The sequence below is a fragment of the Falco naumanni genome, chromosome W (assembly GCF_017639655.2).
Source record: "Falco naumanni isolate bFalNau1 chromosome W, bFalNau1.pat, whole genome shotgun sequence".
Taxonomy (NCBI): domain Eukaryota; kingdom Metazoa; phylum Chordata; class Aves; order Falconiformes; family Falconidae; genus Falco; species Falco naumanni.
The window spans coordinates 28,742,328-28,762,793 of NC_054079.1; the positions used below are offsets into that span (position 1 = coordinate 28,742,328).

At 40.0% G+C, this 20,466-nt stretch overlaps 1 protein-coding gene across 1 annotated transcript in view; it reads right to left on the reverse strand.

The window, feature by feature from the left end:
- LOC121080399 (excitatory amino acid transporter 1-like) overlaps window positions 1-20,466 on the reverse strand; it is an 82,013-nt gene that overhangs the window by 22,270 nt on the left and 39,277 nt on the right. The gene's annotated exons all lie outside the window — the stretch shown is intronic.

A 20,466-nucleotide genomic window follows, 5' to 3' on the forward strand; every position in this document is an offset into this window, starting at 1 on the left:
AGAAAACAGTACTCTCAAGTAATGTTGATAACGTTTGCTACAATTAATGTGTATGAAGAGTTTTCTTCAATTCCTAATGGAATGACCTGAGTTTACCTCTGTCCCAAGCCATGGGAGTTTAAAACACATGAAATGCCATTAGCTTGTTTCAGAAAATCCTTACTATTGTATGAATAAGCATTTCAAATCTTTTACAAACTTTGCAAAACTTGTGACATTTCTCCTAATTCTTGGCTCATCTTAATTCATCTGATCTAATATGAATACCTGGGTGCTCAGTATGGCATCTGCTAAAGTATTTCTTCATGAGATTGCACCAACAGGGCTGCACTATGTTTTTTAAATGAAGGTGCAGTTCTGCCAGGGAAAAAGCCTTGAATTTCTGAGGAGTGTCTCATGAGGACTGTCAGAAATGGAAATGCTCTTTCTCTTTCTAAACGGGTACAGTTAGCATTTCTCTCCTTAAAATGCCTCTTTGCTCCTTCTTCTTACAGTTTCAAGTAGTCAATAACTTCCCTGTACTTCATCTGGAGGGCTACACCATCTGTCTCAAAACAGTGCTGGTGTTTCTTGTTGGAATGATGCTTTCAAAGTGCAGGATGGAGAAACAGGTCAGGAAAAAATCTTTTTGCTTTATTATCTCCTCCTGTGTACTCCTATATGGCATTGTCTAATCCAAACTTTTGTTGGCTGCCCACTTATTTATCTAGATGCCATCTTTGAATGTATAGAAGATAGTGAAATTTGCCTGCCTTCCACTCTGGGTACTTATCTCAGAGGATAAAGCATTTAAAATAAGGCAAAATGACTGTGTGAATATAAATAATATGGAAACATAATACTAGAATCATGGCCTGGCAAAACTAAATATTTTCTCAAAATGCTTATCACTGTAGATATACTTCTGTCTATCTTCTAAAGGAGGAAATATGTGCTACTGGAGTTACAGTGAAACTACTCTAGATAGTCACTGATGATCAAAGTTGTATTCCAGGCTCAGATCAAATCTTCAAGGTATAAAACCAATCACATGCTTCTTACTTACCCTTTCATTTCAGCTAGACAGAAGCAATTAGAGCCAGTAAGATTTGTACCCACAAAATGAATTGCAGAGGTTGATTACTAGATTCGCACCCTGAATTACTTGATTTATATGTGCCATTGTTGCGGAAGAACAAAGTGTTACAGGCACAGGAAGAAACTGAAAATAGAGCTCCAACATTTGAAGCACTTGATCCTTTATTTCTCTGCTCAGCTTTTCCATTGATAAAACCGGATAATGCTTATGGTAACTTTACATCTATGTTTTGAAATTCTGTGGGGAAAATGGTAAATGCTACCAAGTAATAAATAGTTATTTTTACAAACAAGAAGGAAATCTTATAGCCAGTCTTGGTGGTGGATAGAGTACTGCTTGCTTTTTTAGAGTCCTCAAAATAATGCAAATATAATAACCAATGCATAAAAATAAAGTTAAGAATTGCTGGAGTCTTTCAGAGCTTCTACTGAGTTGTACAATGTTTACATAAGACAGCATTTGTTACAAATTCTATTTTTAAAGTATCAGCATATAACTTACACTTTTTAAATTAAAAAGTGAAAAATTAATGCATGCATACTAGTCCTGTCAACTTTGTCTTTATAGATTTTAATTGCTGTTTTATATTATTACTTGCTATTTCTAAAGTAGCAGTGATGGGCTGTGTAGTTTTTTCATTTTAACTAAGATCATCTTTAAACTTGATTTACAACCTGAACATGAAAAGATAAATTTAACCTATATAGATTAGTGAGAAGTTTTGGAAATACACAGATGTTAAATCAGTTAGTTCCCAGTATCCTGCCCTTGCCGGGTAATAGATTCAGGACCAGATGCTGAGCACTGTCAGTCTAGAGAGTTCGCAGGTATATGTGCATACTGCTTTAACCAAGGCTAATTTTCTTTGTACTCCACACTTAATGCTAGATTAAGTCTCCTACACTCCAAAAAACACTAGGAGTCAGTGTAGGGCATATTTTACCACTAAAGATTGCTGTGTTGAAGGATTAGAGTTTGTGATCCTATTTTTTTCTTGGACTGATTTTGGGACTGAGTGGTGAACTGTGTGCAAGTGATATGTCAGGGAGCAAGAGGCATGCTCTTTGCTTTATAAGATGCTTTCCATCTTGGTTTCCTATTATTCACTCCAGCTGTGACTACATGGCCCCTTATTTTAGGTTCTGTTCTTGCTTATTATATAAATGACTTCTCAGCTTGAAAGTAGGGGACAGCAATGCATCTCTTCTTGAGCTCTAACCACTCATGGCACGTATAGCAGTAAGCATTCAAAGCAAAGGGATTACAGGTGTAAGTATGAACAAAAGCTATATGAGGAGGAAGCAAGTTCTCACCTCGGAGAGCCCTTACTGGGGAGCTGCTGGGCAGTCTTCCCTCCCACTGATGTTAATGGGAACTCAGGTGTCCGGGTTTCAGCTGAGGTAAATTTTCTTCTTAGTAGCTGGTGCAGTGCGGTATTTTGGAGTTGGTGTGAGAACAATGTTGATAACACACTGATGGTTTTAATTGTTGCTGGGTAATGTTTATACTAAGTCAAGGACTTTTCAGTTTCTCAGGCCCTGTCAGCGAGAGGCCTGGAGGGGCACAGGAAATTGAGAGGGGACACAGCCAGGACAGGTGACCCAAGCTAGCCAAAGGGATATTCCATACCATATGACGTCATGCTGAGTATATAAACTGGGGGAAGAATAAGAAAGCAGGGTAGGGATGTTTGGAGTGATGGTGTTAGTCTTCCCAAGTAACTGTTAGGTATGATGGAGCCCTGCTTTCCTGGGGATGGCTGAACACCTGCCTGCCCATGGGAAGTGCTGAATGAATTCCGTGTCTTGCTTTGCTTGTGTGTGCGCCTTTTTCTTTACCTGTTAAATTGTTCTTATCTCAACCCATGAGTTTTCTCACTTTTACTCTTCCAGTTCTCTCTCCCATCCCACTGCAGGGGGAATGCGTGAGCAGCTGTGTGGTGCTTAGTTGCTGGCTGGGGTTAAGCCATGACATCAAGAAACTCACAAGAGGGACATTCAGTATCTTCCAGGACCAAAACTGCAAAAGCTTCCAGCATACCAACAACAAGAATTTTCTAAATAATATTTAAAATCTGTGTTTAAAACATGAGAAAATCAAGGGGGGTTATTTTCTCTACATTTTAAGATGTTGACAAGATTTCTTAGAGCTGAATGGGTCTCTGGAAGGGTTTCATGTCAGGGTCTGGAAGCTTTCATGTATCATAGACCATTGTATCCTCAGTGTATGCTTTCACAGCCAGCCAGCAAAACTCCCATTGTCTTGCAGAAGATGTATGTGCCCCTTTCATCTTGCTCAGTGTTCTCCCCTCGACACGGCTTCTGGCTCCAGCACCTCTGCCTCCTCTCTTCCCTTCCCCTCCCTTTTCCTGGGGAGCCTGGGAAACTTTGTTGTGCCACCGGTCCCCACCCACATGGAAGCCTTGAAGTTGTCAAGGCAACCCGGAACAGCGCCTGTAATTTCTCCGTGTGTGCTCGCTCGCAACATGAATGCGAATGATTTTTTTGTGTATTGCTGGGGAGGGAGGGAGAGAAGGGATGAAAGAAGGGGGCAGGTGTAAGTCTGTAAAACTGTAAACAAATCCAAGCCCTTACCCCTGTCCTCTCCCTTCACCTACTATTTCTCTCTCTTAAGAAATAAGTGAGAAATCAGTCACACTGGGTGAAATAAAGACATGACAAGGAGTTCTCCAAAGTGTCAGGACAAAAAGCAAATCACTATGTTGTGTTAACAAAGGTGTTAGAAAAGAAAATGAAAATATTTTAGGAAGTAGGAAAGGCAGCAAGCAAGTAGGGTATTGTAAGAGAAGGAGAAAGAGAGAGAAAGGATGCAGGGAAAAGGAAAAAAAAATCTAGTTAGGACAATTTGTTAAAAATGCTGAATTCTTAATCTTCTAGTTCTGATTGTTCACCTGACTTGATCATGGTTCTGCAAATTAACATGAACTAAACATGCAGCAACTTTCTTGAATAGCTACTATACTATTACTGGTTATATGCCAATTATATATATATACACACTTATGATTCGAGATTATACAGAATTCTAGAATTTATAAATACAGAGTTTCTTCTATTTAATTTTCTCAACATTGTAAGCATGCTGTACGTATTCTATGTGTAATCTTGGATTATACTAGGGCACACTAATGCAGAGGGTTGATACTCCTTAGTAAGCTCAAAGATAAAATACACTGATCATATTCTCTTCAGATAAAATTTAAGCCAATAATAGCTTGGATTTGGTTGTTCAAAAATAAATTCCAAGGAATTATTTTAAAAGCCACAAACCAGAGCCTATGCTAAAAAGTCCTACAACTTCAGAACACTTTCTCCCTTTAATTAGTGCAACTGCATCAACTGTTTTTTTGCAGAACAGCCCAATGCCCTCAAGACAAAAGTTATGAGCTATTTAAGTCTGAGATTTCAGTTTAAGCATATATCTACTTTTCCTGTTACAGTACCTAAGAGTTTCTGCCTGTGGGGTTTTTTTTTTTTTAGAAAGAAGGAACATATTTATATAATTAGGAGGAATATGCATATTTACAGCAATGATAACTGGTCAGCAGCTGGTATGACTGAGGACTTCTTTCTGTGTGTGAACCCCTAGTCAACAAAGCGTTCTTTTGCATTTCTTTAAATTTGTCCTTAATGTTAATCGCTAACTAATGTGGTTTGCCAAATCAGGGCCCATAACTGTCAGTTTTTAAATGGGATGTTTTTCTTTACACTCACTGACTTCAAATAGTCCCAACAGTAAAGTAGTATGCTACTGAAAAACTGGGCAAGTAGCAAGATGAATTTTATTTTGCTTTTCCTAAAAAAAGCAGTCACTACTTAGGACTGATACTAGTACCTTCAGTGATTTTATCATTTGTCAGAGGAAGCAAGGCTCTGTCACTGGGGGGAGGAGGTGTGCATGTGAGTATATACATATATGCATGTGTATAATTACCGTTTGAAAAAATTAAAATACTCAGTTACTGTTTTTCATGTAAGAAGTCCCTGTTTATGCAAGCTTTTTTCTGCCCTTGAAAAACTTTGGGGGGAAAAAAAAAAGTTGTTCATGTGTTTTCTTTCTTATACTAAAATTCTTATGGTTTCTGTAAGAAAATATAACATTTTGCCCACAATATTTTTAACTTTGAGTTTCTTTATAATTACTTTTTATACATAATGATGAATCCTGTATATATATAAAATGATGAACCAGCTCTGAATGAGTGTGTAGAACAAACTGTCCATTCTGGTCCTCATAAATATTGACTACTGGAAATAAGAGAGGCTTTCTAACATCATTATTCTTTCCTATTTCAACACATTAGAACTGAATTGATAGCACTTTCTTGCTAATGTAGATGTTTATATAAATTTCCTTTAGATGTTTCAGACAGTCTTTAAAAACAAAACATTATGAACCTAACATGTTTTTATTGCTAATTATTTTCCTGTTTATTTTTACAGTCTCTTCATTAGGAAATTTCAGTCACTTGTTAAAGACTCCTATGGTGGAACAACAATAATGGCAAGTGTTGATTCAGGAATGTTGCCCTAATTTTGTTTCTTTAAGGTTGTCTTTCACTCTCCTAATGAAGTAGTCTTAAATAGGCTATTCCCAACCCCCTACATCCACTAAGCACTATGTGATGAGTAAACTCTGTGTGAGACCATGAGAGCAATTCCTTTTGTGTGTGTTGATGAGGATTTGTGGAAATGGTTAACACTGTGCAAGGTCACAGTAAAATATGCTGACAGAAAAATTCTAAGGAAAAGCAAGTTAGGTAAAGACAGTTGAAGTATTGCCTGAGTTTAACATGATCATAGAATGGTCAGGCTTGGAAGGGACCTCTGGAGATCATCTAGTCCAACCTCCAGATAAAGCAGGTTCTCCTAAAGCAGGTTGCACAGGATCGCGTCCAGGTGGGTTTTGAATGTTTACAGAGGAGACTCCACAACCTCTCTGGGCAGCTGTCCTGGTTTCAGCTGGGATAGAGTTAATTTTATTCTTAGTAGCTGGTGCAGTGCTGTGTTTTGGATTTGGTGTGAGAACAATGTTGATAGCACACTGGTGTTTTTAGTTGTTGCTGAGTAACGTTTATAGTAAATCAAGGACTTTTTGGTTCCTTGGGCCCTGCCAGAGAGAGGGCTGGGGGAGCATGGGAAATTGGGAGGGGACACAGAGAGGACAGGTGACCCAAAATAGCCATAGAGGCATTCCATACCATATGACATCATGCTCATCAATATAAAGCTGGAGGAAGAAGGAAGGGGGGGAACATCTGGCATTATGGCATTTGTCTTCCTGAGTAACTGTTACATGTGATGGAGCCCTGCTTTCCTGGGGATGGCCAAACACCTGCTTGCCAATGGAAAATAGCAAATCAATTCCTTGCTTTGCTTTGCTTGCATGTGTGGCTTTTGCTTTACCTATTAAATTATTCTTATCTCAACCCTTGAGTTTTACATTCCTTTTTGATTCTCCTCCCCATCCCTCTGGGTGAGGGGGAGTGAGCAAGCAGCTGCGTGGTACTTGGTTGCTGGCTGGGGTTAAACCATGACAGCAGCCTGTTCCAATGCTCTGTCACCCTCAAAGTAAAGAAGTTCTTTCTTGTATTCAGATGGAATTTCCTGTGTTGCAGTTTGTGCCCATTGCCCCTAGTCCTGTTGCTGAGCACCACTGAAAAGAACCTGGCCCTGTCCTCTTGACATTTGCCCTTAAGGTATTTGTAGACATTGATAAGATCCCCTCTCAGTCTTCCCCAGGCTAAACAGGCCCAGCTCCCTCAGCCTTACCATACGGGAGATGCTCCAGTCCCCTCATCACCTTTGTAGCCCTCTGCTGGACCTTCCCCAGTAGTTCCCTGTCTCTCTTGAACTGGGGAGCCCAGAACTGGACACAGATATACTCCAGATGCAGCCTCACCAGGGCAGAGTAGAGGGGAAGGATAACCTCCCTCGACCTGCTGGCCACACTCCTCCTAATGTGCCCCAGGATCCCATTGGCCTTCTTGGCCACAAGGACACACGGGCAACTAGCTGTCCACCAGAACTCCCAGGTGCTTCTCTGCAGAGCTGCCTTCCAGCAGGTCAGCCCCAGCCTGTACTGGTGTGTGGGGTTGTTCCTCCCTAGGTGCAGGACCCTATACTTGCCTTTGTTGACCTTCATTTGGTTCCTCTCTGCCCAACTCTCTAGCCTGTCCAGGTCTCGCTGAATGGCAGCACAGGCTTCTGGTGTTTCAGCTACTCCTCCCAGCTTTGTATCATCAGCAAACTTGCTGAGGGCACACTCTGTCCCTTCATCCAGGTCACTGGTGAATAAGTTATAACAAGACTGGACCCAGTACTGACCACTGCGGAACACCGCTAGCTACAGGCCTCCAGCTAGACTCTGCGCTGCTGATCACAACCCTCTGAGCTCTGCCATTCAGCCACTTCTCCATCCACTTCACTGTCCACTCCTCTAACCCACACTTCCTGAGCTTACCTATGAGGATGTTATGGGAGACAGTGTCAAAAGCCTTGCTGAGGTCAAGGTAGACAACATCTACTGCTCTCCCCTCATCTACCCAGCCAGTCATTCGGTCACAGAAGGCTATCAGGTTGGTCAGGCATAATTTCCCCTTGGTGAATCCATGTTGACTGTTCCTGATGACCTTCTTTTCCTCCACATGCTTAGAGATGATCACCTCCAGGATGAGCTGTCCCATCACCTTTCGAGGGATGGAGGTGAGGCTGACTGGTCTGTAGTTTCCTGGGTTGTCCTCCTTGTCTTTTTTGAAGACAGGAGTGACCTTGGCTTTCCTCCAGTCCTCAGGCACCTCTCCTGCCTCCTTGACCTTTCAAAGATGACGGAGAGTGGCTTGGCAATAACATCTGCCAGCTCCCTCAGCACTCAGGGGTGCATCCCATCAGGGCCCATGGATTTGTGGGTGTCAGGTTTGCTTAAGTGATCTCTAATGTGATCATCCTCGACCAAAGGTAAGTCTTTCTTTCTCCAGACTTCCTCTTTTGCCTCCAGGGTCTGGGAAACCTGAGGGGGCTGGCCTTGGCAGTATGGACTGAAGCAAAAGCAGCATTCAGTAACTCTGCCTTCTCTGTGTTCTTTGTCATCAGAGCACCCACCTCATTCAGCAGCAGGCCCACATTTTCCCCAGTCATCCTTTTCCTGTGGATGTGCTTGAAGAAGCCCTTCTTGTTGTCCTTGACATCCCTTGCCAGATTTAATTCGAAACTGACCTTAGCCTTCCTCATCACCTCCCTGCATGTTGTGACAATATTCCTTTATTCCTTCCAAGTGGCCTGTCCCTTTTTCCACATTTCATAAACTTCCTTCTTCTGTTTGAGGTTTGCCAGAAGCTCCTTGTTCATCCATGCAGGCCTCCTGCCCCCTTTGCTTGATTTCTTATTCATGGGGATGCACTTGTCTTGAGCTTGGAGGAAGTCATGCTTGAATATTAGCCAGCTCTCTTGGACCCTCCTAACCTTCTAGAGCCCTAGCCCATGGGATTCCTCCAAGTAGGTCCTTGGAGAGGCCAAAGTTAGCTTTCCTGAAGTCCGGGGCTGCAAACCTGCTTATTGCCTTGATTCCTCTACACAGGATCCTGAACTCCACCATCTCATGGTTGCTGCAGCCAAGGCTGCCCCCAACCTTCACATCCCCAACCAGCCCTTCTTTCTTTGTGACTACAAGGTCCAGGAGCACACCTTGTCTCGTTGGCTCTGCCACCACCTGCATCAAATATCTATCATTAATGCTTTGCAGGAATCTCCTGGACTGCATGAGCCTAGCTGTGTTGTCTTTCCAGCAGGTAATCAGGGTGGTTGAAGTCCCCCATGAGAATCAGGGCCTGTGATCATGAGGCTACCTCCAGTTTTCTGTAGCAGGCCTTACTGACTTCCTCTTCCTGATCGGGTGGCCTGTACTGAACACCTACAACAGTGTCCCCCATGTTGGCCTGCCCCTTAATCTTTACCCATAAGCTCTCAACTCGTTCTGCATCCCACCCCAAGGGAGAGCTCGATACATTCCAGGTGCTCCCGTACACAAAGAGCAACTCCACCATCTTGCCTTGCTGGCCTCTTTCCTAAGAAGTACATAGCCATCTATGACAGCATTCCAGTCATGCAAGCTATCCCACCATGTGTCTATAATTGCAATGAGATCATGGCCCTGAAACCACACACAGATTGATTAATTTCTAGAGATTTATTCTGATAGCTGCTGAGCATGTTCTGAGTGGTGCTGAGCAGTCACAGAAAACAAACGTTAAATAATATTTAAAACTTTGAAAACTGAGGCCTTCACATAATCAGGTCCAAAATTAGTCCAAACTCTAGGTTATTATTTTCAATAGCAGTAGCAGTAAAAGAATAAAATTGCATTTAAAAAGCACTACATAATATTTTCAAAGAACTATATGAATTGAAGTTAATTAATATTAATACAGCTAATGACTTCCTGAAGCCACATAAAATACATGTCTGAAATATAGTTCTATATGCCTTTTTGCATGAACTGATGGAACAAGCTGCCTCCAAATCTCAGTTTAACTTATCTTTAGTTGAATGTGGAAATCTAAATAATGGAATTAGATGCTTTAATATTTTTCCAGGTTTGTTAAGAACATTAGACAAATATCTTACAGGAAAAATAGTAATTAGTAATTTTATTTGATCCAAAATTATGTGACTGTGATTAAGCCAAGCTGACTAATGAAACCAATGACTGGGATATAGTAATGCAATTTAATGAGCTAATTAAATGGCTAAGAGTGGCTCCTAAAAGACTAGACCTGCCCCACAGCTTTGTAGTCATGCCCCATCCCTTGCCACCAGAAAACTATTAACTTTGTTTTTTGTAGGATTAGTTTTTCCTGTCAGTTTGTTATTCTGAATCATCTCAGAAGTGTCATGTGAACACCAGAACTTGTACAAGGGAAGCAGGAGAGCATGTCCAGGAGCAGAAAACTAGCCTTTTTGGCAGCAATTTGCCATTACTACACATTGGTTGTATTGTTAAACTACATCCTTTACTCTTTGGTGGCAGCTAAAGGAAGTTAAGCATTCCTTACTTTCCCCTGCTTATCTTAAAGCTGGCTCTGTTCTCACCATGTAGCTGAGCAAACAGCATCTGCCATTTGATGAGGAGAGAACAAAGGTGTGTGAAAGAGCACCTGGGCTCAGGAGAGCTCTGGAGTGCCATGGCTACTCAAACCAGCACTGCCTTCAAAAAATATCAGCATAAAAATATACCCTTATGAGGATACACAGATGTTCCTGTTACTCATGCAATTAAATTTTTTCTTAAATGTGAATCAGAGAAATCACAGACCTTAACAGAAAGGTGAGACTTAGCAACATGTAGAAGAGTCCACATAAGCACTTAAATAAAGCGGTATGCCTGCCTTTGTGGATTCTCTACCACCACAGTGAGGAAAAAGGTTGTATACGATGAAAAAAAGCCCTTTTATAGAGGATGCTAACCTAACCTTGCCATACATACTTATTTCTGGTATTCATAGAGCACTTGGTTTGAATTATACATGAGTGTGGACACTGGATACCTCTCAGTAATTCTGAAAGCTTTTGCACATGCAAAAGTGATGCAAACTGTACATCATACTTTCTGTTGGTCCCACGCTTCTTGATAGAAACAGTGGAAAAATATGCTAGCTAATAGGTGCAATGTGTGCTAGCTGCAAATGTTTTCCTCCATCCCTTTCTAACTCTTGTTGAGGAAAGATATTTAGTAACTGACCATGTTTTTTCAACCTTCATCCTCCTGGCTGCAAACACATGTTCTTCTAACCACAGATTTGTCATTAGAAGGAATATGTTTGTGAAACCATGGTAAGATACTGTCAGAACATCACTGACTGGTGTGAATGGTAGAAGCCCAAATAATCTCTAGTGGCTTTACAGTGATTTTTACTTTTTGGCTAACCATGAATGAAAGACCATTTTGTTGTTATTCATCAATGATAATGCTCTTTCTGCGGAATAACATTACTTTATGAAACTCAGCTTGGTTTCACTGCACCAAGATTAGTTGTTGTCTTATAAAAAAAAATGACAGAAATCTATGGTGGAAAGTATTTCCTGGGTTAAAACAAGCATAGTATTCTTATACAGCAGGCAAATACATTTATAACCAAGACTGTATAATATATTGAGCTTGAGGTTCAAATCAGTTGCTATTTTTACCCTAACTATTTTCATGGTAGAGTATTTCACAGCCTTGCTCGCTTCTTACTTTGGTTGCTTCTATGGTGCTTTTTTACACTTGCACAAATAACTTTATTTTCTTCCTTTAAAATTCTCTGTATCAGGACAGTGTCAGTCAGTGAAGGCAGGAAAAAGTTCAGTAAAACTCCCCAGACTGTGCTTGTTGTTGCTAAATAATTTATAGACACCAAAGTATTACAGCTCCAAGTAAAATGAAATATGTAAATATGGTACACTTAGATGCTGCATTTATTGAGTGACAGTGATATTTGTATTACTGCAGGAAGCCTCTTGCAGAAATATGCTGTACTGTTCTTAAAAGTATAGTTGTTTTACTTTTTGGGGTTGCAAGATAATAGAATACATTTGGAAAATTGGTAGGAAAGTACATTTCCTGAAACTCTCATCTGTCTGAGAAGGACCCTGCTGTGGGGTTGTTTAGATACCCATTTAACTCTTCACATTATTCTATCTTTTGTGCTCATAGTATTGGAATGTTCCAAACAATATGCTTTTTGAAGGGAAACTAGGGAGCAGTTTATCTTCTTTATGTGTGCTAAGCAGAGCAGGAGGGAGAAGCAAGCAGGGGTTCACAGCAAGCCATGGAGCAGTGATTAGTAACAGCTGACAGTCTGAAACCAAGACTCTCTTTCTTTGATTACCTCATTGTAATAAAAGAGTACAAAGGACTGACTGTTCTCAAGCCAAGAATCAGAGAGCCAGGAACACAGAAAATAGCAGCTCACTTTTTTTTTTTTTTTTTTTTTTGGTAACAGAACACTACTGCTACCTGCACAGTGCAATTCTAAAAAGACATCCTTTTATGTCCAGACATTTGGACTAACCTTTCCTGGAAATAGGATTCTTCTGTTGGGCATAAAGCTGCTTATTTTCTGTATCAGGAGTGAAACAATGAGCACAGAACATTTGCTTAAGAAAAAGGATAATGTAACATGGCAAAGTACTTCAGTTTAATTAGAAGTTGTGGTAGCTGATAAGCCAAAGCACATTAAGATAGCTTGAATCCTACAGGGCATGTTACAAGATGAAATAAATATGCTAGTAGTTGTAACAGACTTCTACTCTATTCCCCAAAGATGAAAATACTACTTTTCACTTATTCTTAACGTATTGCCAAAAATATCTACTTTAACCATGCATCCCAGCAAGATACCACTGATAAAGATCTTTCCCTTCTGAATGGTGTTAAGCACATTACTTAGTGCTCCATAAAATCCATAATGCAATTTCTTAAAATATATGTGAAAAGGAGGCTTTTAATCTGCTAAAATGCTGATCTGAGTTTTGGCAGGCTGTACCTGGAGTCCTTCAAAGACATGTTTTTGTATGTGCAGCACTTATTAAACAACATTCCACAAATGTACAATGCTTCTGTTATCTGACTGGATGTATACCATGTGATGAAGCTGTAAACTATTTACTGTGCTAATTCATTCCTGATCTACTTTAGCTGCTACTGAAAAAATATGACATACTTTAGAATACAGATGTGAGGTTAAAGGTGTCCCTAAAGGCACAGTAGCTAGTAATGTAGTCTAATGTAAAAATGCATTTGCTTTTACATCTTTAGTATGTAACAGATGTCTGAAGAGACACTTCTGTTGAATTGCTAGAAAAATGAAGTGAATATAATTCTAGTCAGAGAGGTGCAAGATTTAAAGAATGGAAAATTAAGGTTGCCTGTCTAAAAAAAGGTAGAGACAGGCATATCTCTATGTGCAAAATGACATGAGATTTGGGGTATGAGATTGTACTGATCTGTAATTTGCCACAGCTCTATACTGGAGGTATCACCTTCTCACTCAAAATGTGATCCAGTATTGTTGGCCAGCCAGTTCTTGTCTTATTCACTAAAACTTCTAATAGTCTGCTGCAGTGATTTTATTTGGATGCTTGTCCACAAGGATCTGACACTAGGCAAGTTCATTTTATAGAGTTCATGCAGTAGCCATCGTTTGGAAAGAAATTTTGCCCAGTTGGATGTGACTCAAGATCTGAACTAATGGCAGTGTTTAACAACTGCATCTGGTAACAACCTGGCCATTGGATTTCTGCTTGGAACTTTATTTTTAGTACAATTTTTAAACTCTGAGATCATCTTTCTTTGCTAATTCAGCAATATTAAGATAATTTGGAAAAGAACAGTGTGACATTGCCTTTAGATATGTTCAACAAGATTATTACTTGATTTTTTTTTAATCGTCTGAAGTTACTCTAGTGCCCTGGTTTCAGCTGGGATAATTTTCTTAGTAGCTGGTACAGTGCTGTGTTTTGGATTTAGTATGAGAAAAACAATAGATTCGATTGGAGTGTGATAGATTTGATTTATAGGTGTTACTGCTGTTTAGCTATTAATTGACAGCTATTAATTGACTATATATCAGTCTAGTGCTCATTAGTGGCTGCATCTTGCTTTCACTGCTTGCTGTACTGCTTATCATCTCACTGTGCTGTGCCTGGGAACATTCTCATAACAGCAATGGTGATGTGCTGGGGCTGGCAGATGGCCAGGGCATGGCTGCTGTTTCTGTGCTGCTGTACCGGACAGGCTGGAACTCCAGTGTGAACTCGAGTCAAAGGGACTGTGACCTGTGGATGAGTCCACATGGGAGCAGGATACCCAAAAGCCCCTGTAGCTGTGACTAAGTCCATTCCAGAGCAGGTATATCTTGGAGCATCTGTGGCCCTGTTTATGTCTGTGCTGCAGCAGGTATGCCTCTGAAGGAATTGTGGCCCAAGGACAAGTCCATGTTGGAGAAGGTACACCTCGAAGCATCTGTGGCTGTGGATAAGTCCATGCTGCAGTAGGTGCACCTTGAAGCATCAGTGGCTGTACATGAGTTCATGCTGGAGCACCTCAAAGTGTGTGGCCATTGATAAGCCCACGACAGAGCAGGTACAGCCCTGGAGGGACTGCAGCCAGGGATGAGGCCATGCTGGAGCTGATTTACTTCTGAAGGGACTGTGGCTGTGAGAAAGGCCACGATGGAGCAGGTCTATGGTGATGGCCCATGGATAAGGCCATGTTGGAACAGGTGCACCTTGAAGTGACTGTGGATGAGTCTATGCTGCAGCACATATAAACCTGAAGAGACTGTGGCTCATAGCTGAGGCTTCACTAGGAACAGGTACCACCCCTAAGGGACTGCAGTCTGTGGATAAGCCCAAGCCAGAGCAGGGGCAAGGGGAGGAGTTCATTGCAGTGTTAAACCTTGTGGTCTGGTCCAAAGGGACCAGGGGTGGAAATTTTAGTGGATATACCTTTAAATTGTTGTAACCCATTATTTGAATTGGATGTTATAGGAATGACTATAGCAGGAACCACCCAAACCAACGGAGGAAAAGCCTTACAAGAAAGAAGCAATGCAAGTGCAGCAGTGACCCAACCTGAGCTGGCTTTGGTGCCCAGTAACTCTACACAACACACCACCTTTCCTGTCCTGAGTGACCACCATAACAGATGGAGCCCTAAGTCATAAACTGAATTATCTCATTGGACATTTTGTGGACATTTTATGGACACAGAGGTAGTCCGTAGACTAAGAGAATGATATCTGTGTGTTATATCAAAGAATGGGAAGGGGGTGGTGGTGGTGGGGAATGAGAATGTATTGGATAGTGTGGGACCTGAGCATGACGTAAATGGTATGGAATAAGGGGTGGAGAATATGCTAGTTTTAGCTGGGATAGAGTTAATTTTCTTCACAGTAGTTAGTATGGGGCTATGTTTTGGATTTGTGCTGAAAACAGTGTTGATAATGCAGGGATGGTTTAATTATTGCTGAGCAGTGCTTACATGGAGTCAAGGCCTTTTCTGCTTCTCACCCCACCCTACCAGAGAGTAGGCTGGGGGTGCACAAAAAGTTGGGAAGCGACACAGCCAGGACAGCCAACCCCAACTGAGAAAAGAGATATTCCATACCATATGACATCATGCTCAGCAATATAAAGCTGGGGGAAGAAGAAGGAAGGGGGAGATGTTTGGAGTGATGGCGTTTGCCTTCCCAAGTAACCATTACGTGTGCTGGAGCCCTGCTTTCCTGGGGATGGCTGAACACCTGCCTGCCCATGGGAAGTGGTGAATGAATTCCTTGCTTTGCTATGCTTGCATGCATGGCTTTTTCTTTACCTATTAAACTGTCTTTATCTCAGCCCATGAGTTATCTCACTTTTACTCTTCTGATTCTCTTCCCCATCCCATTGTGGGGGGAGTGAGTGAGTGAGTGAGCAGCTGTGTGGTGCTTAGTTGCTGGCTGGGGTTAAACCACAACATTTAGTACACTAAAGAATCCTATGTATATTTTTGTTGTTGCAGTAGCTACTATCTATCCTTGTACCAGGTTTATTAATAATCAAAGTTGCTCTGGCTGCTTTTTTTTTTTTTTACAAGTCCTGTCAGTGACACAACACCAATTGGTTCATCTATGTCCAACTTAAAAGTGATAAATTTTCACTTTGCTTTCAAGCTAGCAGTTCATTCATTTACTGCTGTTTTATCCATTTATCTTCCAAATAATTTGTCTGAGCTGCTCGTGAAGCTTTTGCTTTCCTTTTTGTCTGTTACACAGACCCTGCTGGTGTTTACATATTCTTGTAATCCTTTTAGTTTATTACATTCCTTTCCATGTGCCAGGCATTTTTTTTTAGTTTATACTTTTTTGCAACAGTATGTATGCTTCCATGGGCTGTTTTTGATGGATTTTTTTCTCTGACTTTTCTTTTCTCACACCTCAAGTAACGCTTTAATGTCCATCAAGTTGTAGTGCTATCTGCATTCACATGTAGCAATGTAAATCACTTTAAATGGAGCTCCATGCTGCTGTTGATGTCCTGCTCCCCATATTGATATAAAATTACTCATTTATCTATATAGAACAGTGAAGTCGGCAATGTCGACATAACATCTTCTCAGTCTGGGGAAGTTTGTCCTGAAAGACATCACTCCCAATACCATAGTGATTTTGGTGCAGGTCCTAGGTAGTGGGGCCTCAGTCTCTCTGATACTCCAGGTACAAATAAGATGCACCACTACATTTTATTATCTGTGTCAAAAGGAAACACATAGAGATCTTTCATGTCTCTAAGTCATTAGTTGCATTAGAAATTGCAGAACAGTAACTAATCTGACAATACAGAGTATTTCTAGATTCTCATTTTTGAAAGAATCACATTAAGTTGGATTTGATAAGAAAAATTCTGCATATAAAATTTTACATTACATTAAAAAATTGAATCTTGTCTTAATAAAGTATCTAGAAACAATCTGAGACTATCAAATATAGCGAAGTCTGTTTAAAGAATATGGGATCTGATGTAGACATCATTTGGAAAAAATTGTATAGAAATTTTTAAATTTATGAACTAGCAGCCTTTTAAAACACCACTTATAATCCATAAGTTAATATTTTAATAAGAAATAAGAACAACCTAATGCATAACATCATGAGTATTTTTCCATTTCTTTCATGGACCATAGGAATAAATCATAATTTAATCATACCCTAAATACCTCCCAAGAATTTAATGGGTAACAATCAAATCAACATTAGGAAAAAATTACTTCCTATTTGTGAATTTAAGGTCCTCTGGTAGTATGCCATATGAATACTAAGGAGTCATTACTTTAGCTGCAATTAGTCTATTACATTTTAAATTGTCATTATAATTTGGATTTTTTTCATAATTCGGTAATTATTTTAATGGCTGTTCTGAGAACTCATTATGAAAGTGTGGAATTGGAGTTTCATGTGAACAGGCTTTTGTTTTCCTTCTTTTCTCTCATTTGTTTTGAATGACGTCTTGAACTTTGGATCACTGATGCATTCATTTATAGCCTTGCAACATCAAAGCCGTACATTTTTTGCTTTGTCTTTCTCCACTTTACAGACTTGTCGGAAGCAATAGAGAGAAGTTAAGGCTTCCTCTGGAATGCCTGACAGTAGCAATCAGTGCTTTTTAATAATATTATTCAGGTCTTTTCCAGGATGTTACAGTGCTACGTATGGCTGAAAAATAGGTTTTGGCTTCCATGATTAAAGTGTTATACAGTTAACATCTGGGCATCATCTGCTTGCAGGCAGGATTGAGGTTATGAATTTTTATGAGATCTGATGTACCAAAGAAAATATCAGCTGATTTTAAACTATAACAGATGAAAAAGAAGGTGTTGGGTTTTTTTTAGATCACTGTTATTATTGGACTGTAATGTTCTGCAGAACAGAAAAGAAGCCTATTTGCTATCTTGAACTTGAAAGGTTTATTTTCTTTATGGATGCAGGCTCTTTGCACAGCTTCATTAGCGTTGAGACAGATATTAGCCAGACTTAGTAAGCTAATATTCTCTAATTGTTTTCAGGGATTTGGGAGTTAAGACATAATGCAATTGTAAATATTGAACAAAGATGATTTTCAGTGCAAGAATGTATTCATTAATGAAATAGCCATTCATTAGATGAACTCTTGACCAAACCCTTTTTTTTCTCTAACTCTGAAAAGGAACTGTATTCACTGAAGAGTTTATCTAAGTATTCAGATCTAAGTTAGAAGTAGGTGGTGAAATGTCAGAATAAATTAAGTATTTAGCTTTGTATACAAGTAGAGAGAAAATAAGAGCTGTCTAGAGGAAGGAATCAGCATCAGCATGGTAATTCTAGTGCAAATACTGCACTTCTAGTACAATGCTGTACTTTTATTTTTCTTATCTACCACTAGTAAAGAGCTAGGGTATAGTTGCCTGGGGGTGAAAAGGTGAGAGGATGAAAAAAACATGAGTTCTGCTTAAGTATATAATTATTACAAACCAGAGCCTGATCCTGAAAACATGCTTAACTGAGGCATCTAAATAAATGTTTGTGTTAACATACTTAGTCCAAAAAACTATTCACAACTTGTGAGACACATGAGGCCCTTCAAACTCCTCAGTGAAGTAGCAAAGATGAATATTGCTTAAAGGATAATACCAGAACTGATAACTCTACTCAGGAATTACAAATCATGCTCTCCAAATATTGGAATAACTTAGATAACATTTTTAAAAATAAGTACTCTGTTGTGTGACTCCTGAGTTTTCAGAATACAGTCAGGTCCTATTTTTGAGCTTTTATTCCCAATCAGAGAGCCAGGGACTTAATTTGCTTTGATACTTGCCTTCCAGAGATGATGGGTCTTTAAGAATAGCATTAAGATCTGAAAGCTTCTGATGGCATGAGAGTTGAGCACACTACTGGTTTTTTATTCCCATGTTTCTTACTCAGTACTAGAACAGAATTGCTATTCAGTTGTGTAAAACAATGAAGAATTTGACCTTTTCACTCCCCGCATGATATGACCTCATAAATAATAAGACAATTTCTTTTCACACAAGTCTTAATGTGTTCTAGTAGTTTTTACTTCTCTCTGTAGATTAATGTTGGTATAGCTGATTTTGATAGACTCCTGCAGAGAAAAAGGTCCTTTCACGAAACTATCTATAGGAATACATGGGACTTCTGTATCTGGTGAGCTGAGGAACCACAGTTTAAGAGCTTGCCATCCCAGCTGCTTTTCTTGCCATTTTGCTAGATACAACTGTCTTCACAGCAGCAGGAACTGAAAGTTTGTGACGTACAAAGCTGCTCTGTTTTGCTAAGTGTGCAAACCTCTAAGGAATCTGTTTGCACTGATTGCATGTGTCCCTCTTTCAGATGGCAATGCTATGCTTTATGATGATGAACTCTTGGCCAAGATCAGAAAAGCAAAATATACAATCTCTGTTGACCTGAGAAACACTGAGACAGGCCACTCAAGAAAGGCCGGCCTTGAGAACAGGTAGGGGCTGTAGGATTTTTTTCCCCGTTTCTAGAATTCAGATGGCACTTTCTACCTTCCAGAGACAGATAGATGGGGCTTTTAGGTGAATTGATCTAACTTTGCTGTGGTATGTATCAATGACATTCCTGTATTCAGTCAAACCTGGGAAGATCAAGTCCTAGAGACAAAGGAAAAAGAAAAGGCATTGTGTAAATGGGGAAGAGTGACATAAGGGTGGCCCCAAGTAAAATATCTGTGGCAGGGCATAGAAGTGTCAGAATATGCCCAGACCTAGCCAAAACTGACACTTTCTACAATAAAAAAACAAAACAAAACACCAGTTATTTCTGGGACAATGTTATAAGAGTTTTGCATCAATCTTCAGCAGTATAAAAGCACACTGGACTGACTTGCATGAAGAAAATTAATTCAGACTGTGTGAGCATGAAAAAAGTTCACATCAAGAGACTTTCCACACAATTAAAAATGGCTGGCAATTCTGTAAGGACATTCTAGGTTTCAGCAAACATTTTGCTGTGTTCATGGCTACCTCAGGTGCTCATCTGGAGACAACATTGCAACAAAGGAATAAGGAAAAGGTATTTCACCCTGTGCCACATCTCTGCAAAAAGTTATCAACCATGAAAAGGAAATATGACACAACTGGAAAGCAATTCCTACCAATCAGGCAAGCTCTTAAATATTTTGCAGGGTTATGTTCTGAGATACTCTTCATGCCATATACAACAGCATTGTTTATATTTTGTTGCATTCATTTCCCAAGGTCTGAACCAGATGATATAGAATATATTCAGAAACAGCCTGGAAGAGAAAGTAAAAAAAAAAAAAAAATGCACTAACAGGAGTGCCTGGATGAAAGGAATTGTAGCTGATGCAAGATCTGCTCTGTGACTCTCTAACATGCAGCTCAAATCCCAGATGTTGCTGATCCTTAGTAATATCTGTAGTCTCAACAAATCTTTCCCAGTTAGAGATTTCTACCCTGAGTGCCTCTATTTTCTCCTCCTTATTTTCCATCACCAGTGAGAGCTGTGTCATGTGGCTGGATACCAGGATGAATAACTAGCTGGGCAGCCTTCCTTGTCTTCCAGACAATCCAATATCTTACTGGAACCCAGACCCAAGGCTTGAGTCCTGTAGCTCCTGTGATGCACAGTGACTTCTCTCATTCTCCATTGCTCAGAACTCAGGTGGGGCATCCAGTAGTGCTATCAAGAGACAAGTATTCAATATTGGATTTGGTAGTCCTTGTCCTTATAGGAGATCTCAACTTCCCAGACATCAACTGGGAATACCATACTGCTGTGATGAGCAAGTCTGGGAAATTGTTGAAGT